The sequence below is a fragment of the Ailuropoda melanoleuca genome, chromosome 11 (genome assembly GCF_002007445.2).
Source record: "Ailuropoda melanoleuca isolate Jingjing chromosome 11, ASM200744v2, whole genome shotgun sequence".
Taxonomy (NCBI): domain Eukaryota; kingdom Metazoa; phylum Chordata; class Mammalia; order Carnivora; family Ursidae; genus Ailuropoda; species Ailuropoda melanoleuca.
In genome coordinates, this window is record NC_048228.1 from 20,591,357 (window position 1) to 20,609,665 (window position 18,309).

Consider the following 18,309-nt stretch of genomic DNA (forward strand, 5'->3'; position numbering starts at 1 on the left):
CCTTTTAAAAATACTCACTCTTTATTCAAAAAGAACAACACACCACCTTCTCTTTGTTTGAATTCAAGGCACATCAGTCTATCTGCTCCTGCAGTATCAACAACAATCCACAGCAGAAAAAAACCAAAAATGAAACCAAAAAAAAAAAAACAAAAAACACACACACACACACAAAAAAACAAAAAAACAACCCAAAAACCAAAAAACAAACTTCCATGAACATGGCATTCCAAGGCACACTTGCAAGTTTCACTAAGTTTAGCCTTCTGAGAAATGGAATAGAACTTCACTCAGCTCTTTCAGTTAGGAAGGTGAGATATCCAGGTTAACAGGGAGGAGGAAAGCATAGACCAGTCCCTGGGGAGAGAAGCAGAACTCTACCACAAAGAGGTGGGAATCACTCTGATTCTAATGAGAATCTTTAGTTTTCCTTCATTTAATGGCAGGCTTTTCTTAAGAGCAAGAAGGACAAGGTTTGACCCCTTCCCACTTATTCCCTCCCACAGAGCAGAAGATGACAGATGAGGAAGGTTCGTTATGCAAAACAAACACCCAGATATGGTTCAATGAATCGAGTGCACTTGTACGCATATAATCACACACACACACACCACTCACTTGTTGGTTTCTGACCTAACCAGTTTTAAAATTAAAAATTTTATTCCTATTTAATCCTTGTGATGATGGATGTATTTTTTGTATAAACAATTACATGTTAAAACTGTGCAGTAGAAAAGAAAGCAAGCATTTTGTTTTTTGAATACGCAGTTGTTTTTTAAAAACAAATCTTTTTTTTTCTGTTCAACAGGTAAGAAATCCTTGTATTTATTTGAAAATGGAATTTTAATTTTTTTCAAACTTTTTTGTTTTGTTTATGTTAGCATCCTTTTCACCTCTCTTTTTCCATGGCACATATTCTTACTTTTCTTTTATACTTTTAATTCCTATTTGTTTTATTGGTGGTAAAGTTTACTAGGGTGTCAGACAGTAATTTATGACAAAGCAGCTGACTTTCATAGTTAAGGTGAGAACAGGGATTAATTGTTAAACACATCCTATGAGATAAAGCTTGTTTCAAACAGAAAAGTTTTTTTTTTTTTTTTTTTTTTGGAGACTAGACAGTTATTTAACTGAGATTTGGAAATAAAGTTTGAAATCAGAAATAAAGATGAAATTGAAAAAAAAAGGTCTGGAGTAAAAATCTTCAAAGTCTTCCATAAGATTATATTGATCACTATTAAAAATGTGTTTCAAAGACAACTTTATTATGGCACTGAGACTCAGCTCCACACCCACTAGCTGGGTAAGCAGGAAGGTACTTATTCTCTATGCTTCATTCTCTTCTCTAAAATGGGGGTACCTATTCTGTAATGTTTCTGTTCAGATTGTTTGAAATAAAATATATGTAGTGCTTAAGGGGGAGCCTGGCATAGAAATGAACTTGAGGCAGTTTAGCAGTTATTCCTGAGTACAAATGCACTCAAACCTCATTTAAACTTCCAGTGTAAGAATTCTTTAATCAGGAATCATAGGTTGGTATTTTGTTCATGAAAATGTTGAGTTGTTTAAGGTTCGTATTAGGTGGAATATTTAGAATCTCTATACCAGAATTTTTTTCCAGAGCTTTAGAGCTTTAGAAAAGAGCTCTGATCCTTTGGGATACTGAGTAAATTGATTTAAAAACCCTCATATACTACTTTGACCTGAGATTTTTCAGGGCTTAAGTTGACCTACTTTTTGTTTGTATTTGACTTACTTACCCAGTGAACACACTATTTTCAGAATAGTAAGAAAAGTGCCAGGATGCATCATTAAAGATAGATGTATATATCTCTTTATCTTTTTATTTATATATATTCGTGTATATCTATATATTTATATATATCAATTATTATATTATATATAGTATATATATTATATAGAAATACAAAAAATCAATAGACACACTGAGAAACACAGCATGGTTTTCTTCATGGGTTTCTATCCAATTTATATGTTATAAGACAACTTCAGCTTGAGCAGTCATGCTGTTTAGAATACACTGAATACTATACAATTGATCAATATGTTGTAAACAGATGCTAAAAAGGTTATGTCATTTTTGATCATCTTTCCTTTCTAAAGTACTAGTTGTAAGACGCTATCTGGTTATTGATCATGTTTCTTATCGGCTCTGCGCATTTCGGTATGTTTGTAGTTGGTACATAAACTAAACAATACTGGCCTAATTCATTGACCTTTGAAATCTGGGTCTAAATGGCAGTAAAACAAGAAGACTGATAACACTTAAGCAAGTCTTTAACTCAGTCTCACTGTCTGGTAAACTTTGAAATGATCACAACCCAGAAAGTAAACAAGACAGTATAATTTACCTGAAGAAAAAAGAATGTTCAAATCTGTGGATGAAAATAAAATTTGAACTTTGAATTTTTAAGTCAGTAATTTTTTTTCGGAAAAGAGGAATGACACTCATTTGCAAGAACTAGTATGAGGAGACCAAATCTCGGCCAGAATTTTGACTCCTTTTTCAGCCAAGGGATAATAGGATGACCCTAGAATGGTGTGAATAACATGTGGCTGATTTTAATTTGGGATGAAATATCTCAAAAACTTAAATGTTTTTGTGGTTTGGAGCCTTTAGAACAAAAATTTGTCTAATGCTTGGAACACACATTATTCAGTGACCACACATAAATCTTTTTACTGAATGAATTCTAAGTTTATATTCAAAAATATAAAAATACTCACAAATTAAAAACAGAAGAAAGAAAAATCTAAATTAAGTAGAGCCAATGAAAGTAATGGGAGCCTTTAAAGAATAGATTTCTACATCCTTCACCAGCCCCCAGAAGTTTGAGACATACTCAGTTTGACTTTTATTTTTATTTTTTTAAAATATTTTATTAATTTATTTGAGAGAGAGCAAGAGAGAGAGAGAGAGAGAGAGCACAAGGGAGAGAGAAGGGCAGACTGCCAGACAAGCAGGGAGCCCCACTTGGTGCTGGATCCCAGGACCTGGGATCATGACGTGAGCTGAAGGCAGACGCTTAACCCGCTGAGCCACCCAGGCACCCTGCAGTTTGACCTTTTAAAATGAGATCATACAATACTTTTATGTAACATGCTTTCAAAATTTATCCTAACATTATTACTTTTATTAGCTAAGAGTTATTCTTTTGTATAATGTTCCAATAAATATTTAGCTATCTCCCTTTTGAAAGGTGAGATTATTTTCAAGTTTTCACTATTTTGATCATTCAGATGTGTAACATATTTGCATTGTCTCACACTTATTGTTTCCTTCGGATAAATTCTTAGGGGTGAAATGAATAGATTGGATTGTAGCTATTTTTAAAACTTCAACATCTAGTGCACATATGACCTTTTAAAAGAATGTATAGATTTATATTTGAACACCCTTTGTATATGATCATTAGTATCCATATTTCATCACACTACTTTTATTTTTAATTGTTTTTTAATCTGACAGATAAAAAAGAGATATATCTTATGATTTTAATTTGCACTTGTTTGACTAACAGAGTGAACAACTTTTCAGGTTTATTGGCCATTTTATTCTTTTTTTGACTCCTCTATTTATTTACTATTGCATACTTTAACACTGAGTCGTGAATTTTTCTTATTTACCTGTGAGAACTTTTTATATAATAAATATTTTCCACTTTACTTATATATAAAATAAATATATGATATATTTAGATATTAAATATAATTTTAGTATACAGTCAAGTTTATTTCTCCTTTTTATATTTCAGTTGTTAAATGTTTTTGATTCCTGGTTTTATTGCATTATGATCAGAGAATATGGCCTGTTAAAATTTTGCTTTTGTGGATTCTCTTGCAGTTTTTTTTGCTGCCTAATGTAGAATTGCTTTTAAATAAACATGTCATGAATACTTAGAAAAGAAACTATGTTCTCTGTTGTAGATTGAATCCAATATATTAATCTTACATTATTCAGGTATTCTATATTTTATTCCCTTTTCATTTCCTTAATCTGACAGAGATAGACTAGTATTTTAAATTCTTCCACTACAATTATATATCTAAAAATTTCCAGGGGCGCCTGGGTGGTGCAGTCGTTAGGCGTCTGCCTAACATTCTGGGATCGAGCCCCACATCAGGCTCCTGTGCTAGGACCCTGCTTCTTCCTCTCCCACTCCCCCTGCTTGTGTTTCCTCTCTCCCTGGCTGTCTCTGTCAAATAAATAATACAAAATCTTTAAAAAAAAATTTTCCAAAGACTTGCAATATTTGCTTTATATATTTTGAAATTGTTATTGATTATTGAAAGTTTATGACTTAAACTTTTATTTAGGATGGATTGTATCTTAAAATAACCCTATTTATCTTTTACCTTAAAATAACCCTCTTAGACAAACTAATATTCTTCCTTAAATTATTCTCTCATTCATATTGTTGGCTAGAGCTTTGAAAATTCTTTTTACTTTCACTCTCCCATGCCATTTATCTAGGAATACACTTTTATTTGCTTAGTTTATGTATATATCTCTTTAAGTAAGTCAGAGTTTTAGTGGTTTGTAGATAATTCCCTTGGTCAGGTTTTGGTGTGAGGATTAGAGCAACATCAAAAAGTACATTTGAAATTATTTTTTTCTCTGTTAGATAATATTACATAACATTGTCATTATCTCTTTCTCGAGAGATCAAAGTAACTCATTGGTAAAGTTATTTTGGTCTGAAACTGTTTGAGGACATAATCTCTGATATACTTTCAGTTTCTTCCATTTTATTTCTCTCTTCAGGTTTTTTATTTTATGAGTGTACTTTTGAAGTGTACATATATTTTAAAATTATATAAAATTTCTCATTTATTAGTACTGGAATATATAGAATATTGTCTAAAAATCTTTTAAATCTCACTTCTTTGTTGTTATGTATCTTTTTCGGTCTGATATGTGGTTGTGGTTGTTTTTATATAGTCCTTCCCCTTATTTTATTTACCACAAGTCTATCTCTTTTATTGTTGATATATAAGTCTTAGTTAGTCTATTGCTAATACCATTTTGGTTTAAAATTCACTAATCTGTTATATTCAATATATAATTCCTCCTGATTAGGATCTCACACATTCTACTGTGAATCTGAATTTGGCACTTGTTAGCTGTGCGATTTTGCTCAAGTTACTTAAACTCTCTGAGCCTGTTTCCCACGTGTAAAACTCAAGTAATGGTATCTACCTCAGAAAGTCAGAGTTAACCGTAAAAACCATCCTAAGGTATTTAATAGACTGTAGTACCAGGGTGGTTGGTTAGAACAGAAGCTTCTTTGTCCGACTCTTGATTTCGGCTCAGGTCATGATCTTGCGGTTCTGAGACTGAGCCCCATGCCTAGCATGGGGCCTGCTTAAAGATTCTCTCTCGCCCTCTCCTTTGCCCCTCCTCCCCTAAAAAACAAAAGAAAACAAAACAAAAAACAGAAGCTTCTGTTGATATTGTTAATGCTGATATAATAATTATAATGTTTTAAGTTAAGTGTTTGCTTCATTTATTTTTATTTCATAAAGATTATCCTTAAGGCTATACATTCCTCTTCATTAAGCTTCGGTTATGTCTTGCAAGTGTTGAAATGTAGTGGTCTCAATTTTATCATTTCCTGAGGTGTTTATTATGGCTTTTAAAATTTATTATTTAACTGAATAATGATTTAGATAAGCTTTTAAAAATTCCAAGAGGGCACTTTTTCACTTAGAATTTGTTATTAATTTTCCATTTTTGTTGTATTGTCAGATACAGATATGGATAGGGCTTATACAATTTCTGAAGTTGGGGTTTTATTGATATTTTCTTATGACTTAGTGTATTTATATTTGTGCATATACATATTTATATATGTATATATATGTGTGCGTATTATAATATTTTGAAAATATGCAATGAATACTTGAAGAGTAATTAATTTTAGGCAATAGAGGGTACACAGTTATAGTATAACCTTATAAAGTAGCTTAATTTTCTCTACCCTTATGTATTATTTATGTATTCACTTTGTCACATGTTTAAAAAGAAATAATAGTGGCACCTGGGTGGCTCTGTCGGTTGAGCAGCCAGCTCTTGATTTTGGCTCAGGTCTGATCTCAGGGTAATGAGATCAAGCCCCGCATTGGGCTCTGCTCTCAGTGGGTAGTCTGCTTGAGATTTTCTCTCTCTCTCTCTCTCTCCTCCCCTCTGCCCTTTCCCCTGCTCTTGTGTACTTTCTGTCTCTAAAATAAATAAATCTTAAAAAAAGAAAAAGAAATAATAAAATTTCCTACAATAATCATTTATGAAATTTCTCATTATATTTACAACACTTTTCTTACCTTATCTCAGAATAGTAAGTTTGCTTCAGGTTAAAGTAAAATAAAATTTGAATTGGGATTTTAAAATGTATACCTTGTAATTAAAGAAATTGGTTGCACACTTTTTAGAAGGGGAGGGGCAAAGGGAGAGGGAGAGCAAGAATCTCAAACAGGTTCCATGTCCAGCCCAGAGACTCTATCCCACAACCCTGAGATCATGACCTGAGCCAAAATCAAGAGTCAGGAGATTAACCAACTGAGCCACCCAGACACCCCTGATTGCACTTTTGACAACTTATTTTTGGGCTTCCCGGCCTTTCCTCTCTTTAGAACAGGGTGCTTAATTTTATTTTCATCTTTATGTCCCATCTGCAAATTCTAGGACATTCAAAAATTTTATTCAACATCCTATTGCATTAGATTTAGGTGGTACTACAAATTTTATTTTTTCTCTTTGTCTTTTTTTTTTTTTGATAATCTATGGGAATTTGAGAGAGGCTCATTTGGAGTAAATAAGAAATAAAAATAAAACAAAGAAACAAAAAGAGCAACTTGAAACTAGAAATGGATTTCTTCCTTTTTAAAAAACAACTAACTCTCCCTTAAGAGAATGAGGTATTGTGAATCTAGGGAGGAAAGTGGGAAACAAGGTTTATGTAGTGGTGAAAATTAGTCTCCTCATTTTAATGAATAGAGCTTATCAAACAACTTATGTGTTCATCCAAAAGCATTCATCTACAAGACACAAGGTAATGTGGGTCACACACCTAGTGTGGTGGGGGTATTTAAAAGTTAATATGACAGTGATTTCACACTTACAGAATTTGTCTATAGTAGAGAGACAACACATGGTCATAATTAAGTAAATACAGATATGGAGAAATTTCTGTTTTCTTAGCAGCTGGTATAAAACTTCATTTTATGAGGAGCCTCCCACCACCCCTGCCTCCCAATGATGTTTTTGATAATAATTTGATGAGCTCACATCTGGACAGAGGCTAAGACTCTAAAGTCCTACTATTAGTGGGGCCCAGACTGTACAAAGAAGAGAAAGCCCTCTGCCTAGTAGAGGGACATTTGGCCAGTGCAGTGACCACTCTGGTTGGCTGAGTGTGAGGAGATAAGAATGCCTGGGGCTGACCAATGGAGACAGGGATTTGGGGAAGACAGAATATAGTTAATAAGGATTTTAAATGATTTTTACATTGTTTGTTGAGGATCTATAATGTAAAACACCTGTCCTACAAGTTATAAAATTTTCTGTAAAAAAATCTTCGTTTCTCATCAATTAACTTGTCAAATGGACTTTCGGGAAATGCTAAATAGCGTAGAGACTTGCATACAAGCTGGAGCCAACTGAAAACAGAAATGGTTACATAGACATTGGAAATCAAAGAAGAAGGGGGAGAGTGGACATTTGGGTAACAGCAGATCAAAATTTTTGATGTGACAAAATTTATCTACAAAATTACTCCCCCAAAGGAAATTAAGAAATCAAAAGATTATTTCTCATTGTGTAGCTAGAATACCCATGGAGATGGTGGCATATGAGATGGGTTTCTTTGGGAACTGTGTTGCAATAATAAGAGATATATTGAGGACATTTGTAGTGTGAAGAAGAAAGTGGGCAGATTTGGAAAGGTAGACATGTATCAGGTATGCTCAGAGAATGGGGAGCAATTCAGTTTGTTCGGACCTTAAAGACGGTGTAGGAGAGTTTAGAAAGATTAACATGTTTCTAAATGTTATGGTACATTCCAAATATAGTAATAACATGCTCCTGGCCAAATCAATAGATAATATTAAAGTAATTCTTATGAAAACCTATGGTTTGCTTTATGAAACAAAATAGTTTTAAAACTTAACTAGAATAATAAGCATATGAATGTATGTTCATAAAAATTGCAATAATAAACAAAATTCAGATGAATAATATAAACATTTAAGTAGTGGTGTTGAGAATAGGCAGATCAATGCACTAGGATTCCCTGAAATAGGCTTCTTGGGGTCAAGAAGACATTAGAGTTGAATTGTGAAGGGAAGGCTTATTTGGTAAATAGTGTTAATTGGCCATTTAGGGAAAAAAAAATATCTAAGCCCTAACATTTCACATCTTACATAAACAAGTCATGTCAAATCAAATAGTTAAAAAAAAAAAAAAAGAAAGAAAGAAAGAAAAAGGAAAAACCTAGAAATAAATACAATGTAATAACTATGAAACTTATTTTGGGGAGAAAGTGTAAGCATAGGACTGGCAGATTTTAGAAGTAATTGCAGTCATAATAGATTTAAATGACTATTGTCAATATAAATGGGATTGATATAAGCAAATAGGCTATAAAGAAATAGGCTGTAATTTGACTGAAGGAAAGTCCATTTTGAAGGGCTTTTTTTTTTTTTTTAAGTAAACTCCCCCCCCCCCCATCCCATTTTGGATTGCAGCAGTGGAAATCACATCAGGACTAGAATTGGTGCTTAAGAGAAGGAAAGGATTTGTTTAGAATAGGGTAAGTGGCTGGGGGTGAATGTGAAGTGGCTTGGAGCTACTGAAGACATTTGCAAGGCAGAGTAAATCCTACTGGTCTGCTGGGAGCAAAGTGTGCTGTTGGGTATCCCTGAGAGGTCAGATTAAGAACGGCCTTGAGAGGGGCACCAGCGTGGCTCAGTCAGTTAGGTGCCTGCCTCAGGCTAGCTCATGTTCTCAGGGTCCCAGGATTAAGCCCCTCATGGGGTGCTGTGCTCAGCTAGGAGTCTAGTTCTCCCTCTGCCCCTCCCCCCCGCTTGAGCTCTCTCCCGCTCTCTCAAATAAATAAATAAAATCTTAAAAAAAAAAGGCCTTTAGAATCAGGTTCAGGAGTGTGCCCTGAAACAATTTAGAGGGTGTTATGGGAAAATAGGGCATGATATAAACATGGAGAGAAATGTGCTTGCTTTTTGTTTCTAATGATTTTCCATGTGCTTATCCAGTATTTTGCCTTTTCAGTATAAATCTCCAGAGAGGAAAAGCCGCAATGTTCTTTCATCGCAAATGTCTTTGTGACCCCTTGTTCTCAGTTTGAAAGGTGGAATATACTCACAACAGTTAAATCAACATTAAAGCCAAATGACAGGAAATGAACAAGTGCTTGGCATAATTGTTTTGTGCCAGTCAGCACCTTTTATTTCTGATTGAGTGCATTTTCAAATAATGATTCCAGCATTGAACAAGATAAGGTTTGTCTTGCCTCAGCTTGCAATTTCTAAAATAGTGAGCTACTCTCAAGAGTAATAACATAGGGGCAACACTTCTTGGCAATTACCCTTTTGTTGGTTACAGTGCTCCATTTCATCTCCTTTGCCTTTTCATTGAGTATTCTGGCTCCAGTTCTAATAACTCGGCTTGCTCATAACAGCTGCACCACAACAAAATGGTGAGAAATGGTGAAATCTAGGATCAATTTTCCCAGAAAGATTTGCTAAATTCTAGAAATGATTAATGAAAACGACTAATATGTATAGCTATGTGTGCAAATATAATAGCTAAACCAAGAATTTACTTGTGTCTTATTTAATCTTTAAAACAATCCACTGAGGTAGGTACCCATGTTATACATGAGGAAAATGAGGCTTATAGTGGTTAAGTAACTTGCCAGGATCACAGAACTGGTGAGTGGCGGAGTGAGCGTTTGAATTCAGGCAGCGTCGTAGCTCCAAATCCCAGGCCCTGAGTGACTGCATCATACATCATCCAACATTCACCATGTGTTGAATTTTCCTTATTTGTCAAGATTTGGTTAAATCGTATCTTCTTTCTGAAGACTTTCCCAATCCCTTACCTGAATTTACTCATTAGGCTCTTTAGGATCTCCATAATTTTTATTTTAAGATTTTATTTATTTATTTGAGACCAAGCAAGAGAGTTAGTGAGAGAGAGAGAGAGCGCGCATGAGCAGGGGGAAGGGCAGAGGGAGAGGGAGAAGCAGGTTCCCCGCTGAGCAGGGAGCCCAGTATGGACTCATTCAGGACCTGAGCCAAAGGCAAACTTAACCCACTGAGCCACCCAGGAGCCCGAGACTCTCCATAAATTTTACTTGTACCTTTGCTATAACATGTCACACCATAGTCTGGTCTGTTTTACAGCTTTAAAGCAAGGATTGTAAATTGCAGATGGAATTCTGCGGGTAGACTGTTTCGATTTACCGATACAATGTTTTAGAAATAATTTACTTTGGGTGCCTCTGCATGGGTCATGCACTCTAGTTATTTAGAGTTCTTACCACTCCCTCATGTCTTATACTTAACTAGCTTCTGAATTTTGTATTCCCTGCCTGTCCTCTCAAAGGTTTTGTAGCTGACTTCTGTGGCTTGTGTATTTTAGTTCACCTCGGCCTGGTTTGCCTCCCATTCCTCCCTCTACCCCCTCCCCAGAACTCACTACTAGATTAAAAGCTTTCGGAAGTCAGACCCTATGTCTTCTTCATCTTTTTACTTCCATCACCATGTGCCACACTGTCAGCCATATAGCTATCATTAAATATAAGATGTCTTTTAAAATCTCTTGGCCTATTTTTCTCAATGCTTAGGATTATATAAAACTTCTATAAAAATAGGAGTGCTCTAATGAAATGTTTCCAAAAAATTTTTGAAAGGACATTATTATTATTGACCTTGACATAAACTATTTTAAAATGTCTTAAATGAAATTTGTAAATCATTCCCTTAGAACTTGCTTTTGTTTAACAACATATAAACAAATTAAGGAAACCATTTCCCTTCAGGAGAAATGTTTAAGTTCAGTCAAATGTCTCTTTACATAACATTTTCCCTTCACCCACTGCTAATGAAGCACAGTACCTTCTCTTTGCGTTGTCCTGTATTAGCTCTACGGGGCTTCAATTCCATGTCTGATACTTTTCAGGATTGATGTATCTTCATTGTTATTTCAGTGAATTTTTTGAAATGTGGGTAGGTGCTCAGATAATCATTTTGAAATTGATGGAATTTTTAATGAGTTATTAAAATCATTGTGAATATTATGAATAAAATTTATGATATTACATAAATGAATCAAAATGCCAAAAAATGAATAAAAAATAAATTTAGTCAAATGTCTAGTAGTAATATCACCAAATAGCTATTTGAGGAGCAGTATTTTTTTTTCAGAGTGCTTTATAAGTCTCGATAGACTCATAATGATTGCAAATCATTATTTCCTGACAGCATGTTATTTTCCTAATCTGCAGTAACACTCTGCTCAGTACAAACCCACACTAATGCCATTTTGTTAACCGTGAATTACAAATCAAGTCAAATCTTTTAAAAGATCACACAATAGTTTTCACTTTTTTTTCCCTTTATTCCAGTCAAAACCAACATTTTAAATGTGAAAATCATTAACATCATTCCAGCCTCCTTGTGTTTAAATGACAGTCCGAATCAGAAAAGATTTTTTTGAATCTTTTAGATTCAAAAGAATTTTCTAGTCACTTTTTTGAAGAAAACTTACTAACCCTACAGCATCCTATGAATAACTGTGCTTTGAAGCAGATCTACTAAGTGGAGTGGATTATGTTTACAACCCAGACGTAATGGAATATAAAACTACCTCCATTAAACTGAATATGTCTTGGATGCGTTACTTCCAATGATTATTATTTGGTTCAGATTATTATGTAGTTATTGGACAAAAGCTGAGTTTTTCAAGATGTGATGATGACAATGCACCAAAATAAAAGAAGTAGAAAATGTTATGTGCACTGCAGGTGAATATGGGTAGTAGTGTTTAATCAAATCTTATGACATATAATGTATTCGGAATGTGTGTGTTGCCCCATGACATGCATTTGCAGTTTCTGGTACTACCAGCTTCATTTACTGTAAACATTTCATAAGATACTCCCCAAAAGATGACCTTGGTTCTGTGGGGTTGTAGCAGGGGTTTTAGTTCTAAAGGGAAGAATGCAGATTCATAAGGCCTATACCTTGGACATCCTTTTAACAGTTTGAGTTTAAATGAGAGCTATTTCCCTGCACTTATGGATAGAAACGAATCATATTTTTTTTCTTTAAATCTTGGGGCAAACCATTTAAAAATTATGAAATTAAAGCTGCACAGTAATTGTCATGCATGGCTGGAAGCCGTAACCACTTCAGCCTTTGAAATACACTGCGATTGGTGTTCGTGTGGATTACATTTTAATATTATGCTGGAAGCTTAATTATAAAGGATTATTAGCAGATCATAAGAGGACTACCATGAAATAGGGTCGCGCAGAGTGGAATATTATTAGCTGTCTAATCTTCAAGTCATATCTTTCTCTAAGGTTGACATCTTTCTTTAGTGTGAACTGTGGACTGGGTTTATAAGTCCTACCAGGTTTTTCCCTTGACATTTTTAGCAAAAAGTCTCTATTTGCCTTGTTGCCGGTTTGAATTTTTTGTTGTCTGATTATTTGGTTGGTTGGATTGCTCCTAGCAGTGTTCTCCGATCTTTAGAAGTTGAGCTTCATAATGTGATCCCTCGAAAGCTGCTTGTGGACTTTGTGTATCAGCTAACAAGGGTTGGTTTGTAAAAAAACGAGGATGGTATCGGATAAGCACATCTCTCTTTTATTTCTTTGGCAAAATGAAAAAAAAAATAAAACTGTTAGAGCACTTGGGATCCCTGTTTAAACTCTTGCAAATCCCACAGTAAAACTGCAATTAGGCAAAAAATCAGTGCTGCCTGTTAGAGTTTTCAACAGATGATAGGAGTAGCCAGGCATAAGCAACTGTCTTTTAAAATGCAGCAGCAGCATTGTCCTAAAAATAGTGCTATGTTGACTTTTGTCATGTTAACTGTGGGAACTTTGGGGAAAATACATTTAGGTACTTGAAGACTATAAGTTAAAAGATAAGAGCAACTGATATTGTGAACAGTGTGCCTGAGAGGTAAATTGCATGGAGAAACTAAACATGACAGGCTTAGATAAAACACTTATTATGATTAATACCAGAAGGAGCAACAAGCTCATTTCTTTCTGCAGCCCCAGGAAACCTCACTTTTACCTGATAATGTTTATGACTCCAGCTCCCTCACCCAATGCCCCACACTTACTTAATGGCAGGCTACTAAACTGTGAAACATCAGGACTTTAGGAATTCTTGCTTCTCCGATTTTCACCTTTCTTTAGAAGATTTACAAATCATTACTGTCAAATTTCCACATCAAGACTTAAAGAAGGTAGGCCAGGGGTCCAGAAATCCCTGAAACAAACCAAGATTTAATAGCATTTGTTTTCTTTCTTTTTTTTTTTTTTTAAAGATTTTATTTATTTATTTGACAGAGATAGAGACAGCCAGCGAGAGAGGGAACACAAGCAGGGGGAGTGGGAGAGGAAGAAGCAGGCTCATAGCAGAGGAGCCTGATGTGGGGCTCGAACCCATAATGCTGGGATCACGCCCTGAGCCGAAGGCAGACGCTCAACCGCTGTGCCACCCAGGCGCCCCTAATAGCATTTGTTTTCTTAAATATAGTTGGATATCATCTGCTGTTGGGTTTTGGAGTGGGTGCAGGAATATAGTAAAGAGATTTCACTTAAATTGTTGCCAAAGGCAACAATACTTGGGAACTGATTTGGGACAAATATGAGAAGCTGGAAGAGATGAAAACTCACAGCACAGTAGCATCCACAGAAGGCGAACTCATCTGCTTTTATTTATATCATAAATAATGACATCTCTATCTTCTCTGAAATTGGGAGAAACGATAAAGGTCTTATGATCTGACCCACTAACAGTCCTATTACATACCTGACATTTTCATCATGACTGTGATTATCACTTGAGGAAGCTCTTTGATTTAGCTCTTTGATTTATTTAAAATAGCTTTATTCCTATCTAGTTCTGACTAGTATTGATTTGACACCTGTGTATGTAACTTTGGCCCAATTGTTCTGGTTTGGTGTCATGTCACTGTCCCAAAAAAGTATAGTTCTTCTTTGACAAGGCAATTCTTCAAAACCTATCACGATTTCTCTAAGGCGTGTCTTTTTTTTAAAAAATTTTTTATTATGTTATGTTAGTCACCATACAGTACATCCTTAGTTTTTGATGTAGTGTTCCATGATTCATTGTTTGCAGGCAATATGGGCCCTCCTTACTACCCATCACCGGCCTGTCCCAACCCCCCACCCCCTTAAGGCATGTCTTCTACTTGTGGAAAATTCCTATTTTCTTCAGTCATTCCTCAAATGGAGTGGTCTTTGGACAACTTATTTCTCTAAGAACACGCGTCATTATTTTAATATCCCTTTCGAAATACAGCATTAGAGTCAATATGTAGTATATATAGAATAATGTAGCTTACTCTTGCAGTAAAATCTGTACGTTATCTTTTTGGGTAGTCATTTCTTAGTTGACTCATATATAATCAAGTAAACAATTGTCAAAGAAGCCTTAAGGCTTTTTTAAAAAAACATAAAGATCTGCTGCTGTTTAAATTGCCCATCGTTTGAGTTGTTAATTTTTAAAAAAAAAAATCCATGTTTAGGACTTTAAAATTAATCTCACTGGTATTAGTCCAAATGTTTCAACCTATTGGTATCTTATGTAAAATTTTCCCTCTGAGTTCACATTAATATGTAAATTAATCGTCTTTAGCTTTAATTGTATAGCTGCATCATCTAATAAAGTATAAACTCCTTGGCACACACCAGGCATTCAATAAACACCGCATATAAACTGCATGAGTGTAAGGAAACTTTCTTGGCCTTTTGAATCTTTAGCTTTTAGAAAAGTGCTGATACGTTGGCACATAGCAAACACTCGATAAAAACTTGTTAAATGATTGAATAAATGGTCTCTACGTAAAAATTGTGATGTCATTAGTATTTGAATGTGGAGATGGAAGCTCATAGTGTTAAAGGCAGAAGGAGCCAAGACCTAGAAAATAGAGGCACCCGTGAACCCCTGAAGGTGTGATCACTCCCATTTCCAGTGACATTAAATTCACTTGAAAGATAGCAGCCCAGAGAGATGGTTAACAAGAAAAGTCCAAGAGGAGGTTGTTGTGTTTCTGTGTGTTTATTCCCTTTCACCTAATCACAGCATGGAGGAGGCCAAATGTTTTAACTTGTTTCATAATTTACCCTGGCTCAGGAATAGTAGGAAAATTCCCACATAGCCAGCAGGACATAGAAGTTTCATGGAGAACCGACAGACACTAGACCACTTTATTCGAATTTCTATTTCCTCTTTCTGTTCCAGGATCCAATCCAGGACACCACACTGCATTCCGTCATTATGTCTCCTTAGTCTCCTCTGGTCTGAGACACTTTCTCATTCTTTCCTTATTTTTCACGATCCTGACATACCTGAGGAGCACTCATTCTACATCTCGTGGAATGCTTTTCACTGTGGGTGTATCTGATGTTTTCTTCGTGATTTCATGGGATTTTATTCTATTTTAATCTTTTTTAAAATTTTTCATTTTATTTTGTTTTTTTAATTTAAATTCAATTAATTAACGTATAATGTATTATTAGTTTCAGAGGTAGAGTTCAGTGATTCATCAATCTTATGTAATACCCAGTGCTTATTATATCATGTGCCCTCCTTAATGTCCATCACCCAGGTACCCCAGCCCTCCACCCCTCTCCCTTCCAGCAACCCTCAGTTTGTTTCCTGTGATTAAGAGTCTCTTATGGTTTGTCTCCTTCTCCAATTTTGTCTTGTTTTATTTTTTCCTCTCTTCTCTTATGATCCTCTGTTTTGTTTCTTAAATTCCGCTTATGAGTGAGTCATGTGATAATTGTCTTTCTCTGATTGTCTTATTTTGCTTAGCATAATACCCTCTAGTTCCATCCTCGTTGTTGCAAATAGCAAGATTTCATTTTTCTGATGGCTGAATAGTATTCCATTGTGTATATGTATACCATATCTTCTTTATCCATTCATATGTTGATGGACATTGGCCTCTTTCCATAGTTTGGCTATTGCGGACATTGCTGCTATAAACATTGAGGTGCAGGTTCCCCTTCAGATCACTACATTTGTATTTTTAGGGTAAATACCCAGTAGTGCAATTGCTGGGTGGTAGGGTAGCTCTATTTTCTACTTTTTGAGGAACCTCCGTACTGTTTTCCATAGTGGCTGTACCAGCTTGCATTCCCACCGACAGCGTAAAAGGGTTCCCCTTTCTCGGCATCCTCACCATCCTCACCTTGTTGTTTCCTGAATTGTTAATTTTAGCCATTCTGACTGGTGTGATGTGGTAACTCACTGTGGTTTTGATTTTTATTTCCTTGATGTCAAGTGATGTGGAGAACTTTTTCATGTGTCTGTTGGCCATTTGAATGTCTTCTTGGGAGAAATGTCTGTTCATGTCTTCTGTACATTTCCTGATTGGATTATTTATTCTTTGGGTGTTGAGTTTGATAAGTTCTTTATAAATTTTGGATACTATCCTTTATCTGATAAGACATTTGCAAATATCTTCTCCCATTCTTATTCTATTTTAATCTAAGTATTTTTGTATGTTTCTTGGCAACTTGATATCTATCATTCTATCTCACTACCTTCCCTATGCAGGAGGCCTAGCTTCCTCCCTATATATTTTTTTTCTTTCCTTCCTTGAAATACAGTGAATTATGCCCAACTGATTAACCAAACCAAACAGAAACAACCTAAAAACAAACAAACATAGAGCTCCTTCTTCCCCATTCCACAAGTTATTTTGTGTCCTTGATATTTTTCAGAAGACTTGGTTCTGTTTGTGTTCTAGCTGTTCTATTCTTTGATATTCAAGAGTCTCCAGTCAGGGCAGTCCCCTTCTCCTTCCAACTTCTGTTCACAATAACTCCTGTGAATGCAGATTAGTTTCTTTAGTTGTCTCTGGTATAGTTAAAATTTGCTTTTATACCATATACAATTTTTACGGACTTTAATCCCCCATGGTTATTTACTGTTTTAGAATTTTTAGTCTTATCTACCTTTCAGTTAATGTAGGGATATGTCATGTTAGAGACCAGGGCACATTATTTACTATAGCTAGTATTTATTTTTTTGAGTTACGTGAGTTCTGGTATGAGAATCTCTCTTTGCAAACAATCTTGCCAGTTCCACTTTATTCTCTTGTTCTTTATTATGCTTATTTTTTCAAACACCAATATCTATTGGATGCTGCATGGGTATGGCACATGCTAAGAGCTAAGAGGATACAAAAAAGAAATCAACTATGTATCATACTCAAAAACAGAACAAAACAAAACAAAAACCTTACAGTCTACAAAGGGAGATTAGATATATGCAAAAATAAATCTGATAAATTTACAACATGATGGTTACTTTCATCAGCAGCATGTGTAAAGCATTATAAAACTTGTAATGAGCATAGAGATCATTGAAGACTATGATAAAGATCCTGTGTGAAGTGAGCTTTGAAGAGGTTGGACAAAGAAGAAGAACTTCCAATTCAAAGTAGCAGCAAAAGAAAATAATAGGAGCATGAAAACGTGTCCTCTATTGAGAGAAAAACAAGTTATCATCTGGCTGGATTGTAGGGTGACTCGAGACAAGAAAACAGATATGCAAAAATATGTTAGAGTAGGATGAAAGTTATGTCCTAGTGTTTAGGCTAAGAATTTTTGGGGTTTTGTGTTGCTAATGGAGAAACATTGAAGATTTTGATCTGGAGAGGTCAATCAGAAGTTTTATCTGCCAGCAGAAGCCAAAATAGATTAGAAAATAGGGACTCTAGAGCTTGGGAAAACGTTGGAATGCTTTTTGAGGGGATAGAAATGGTGACACTGTGGTTTAGCTTAGGTAACAATGAGGCTCAGAAACAAAGATATGTTCATAGGTTGTAGAGGAGGGGATAGAGGAAGAGCTTCAAGGACTAGGGGGGAGAGGATTATCAATAAAGCGGATATGCAGCAGATACGTAACATTATGGGTAATGTTGTTATAGTACTGCAGTACTGACTGTTAAATGCAACTTTCCTGAGACACCCACGTGTCCCTTCAGTTCAG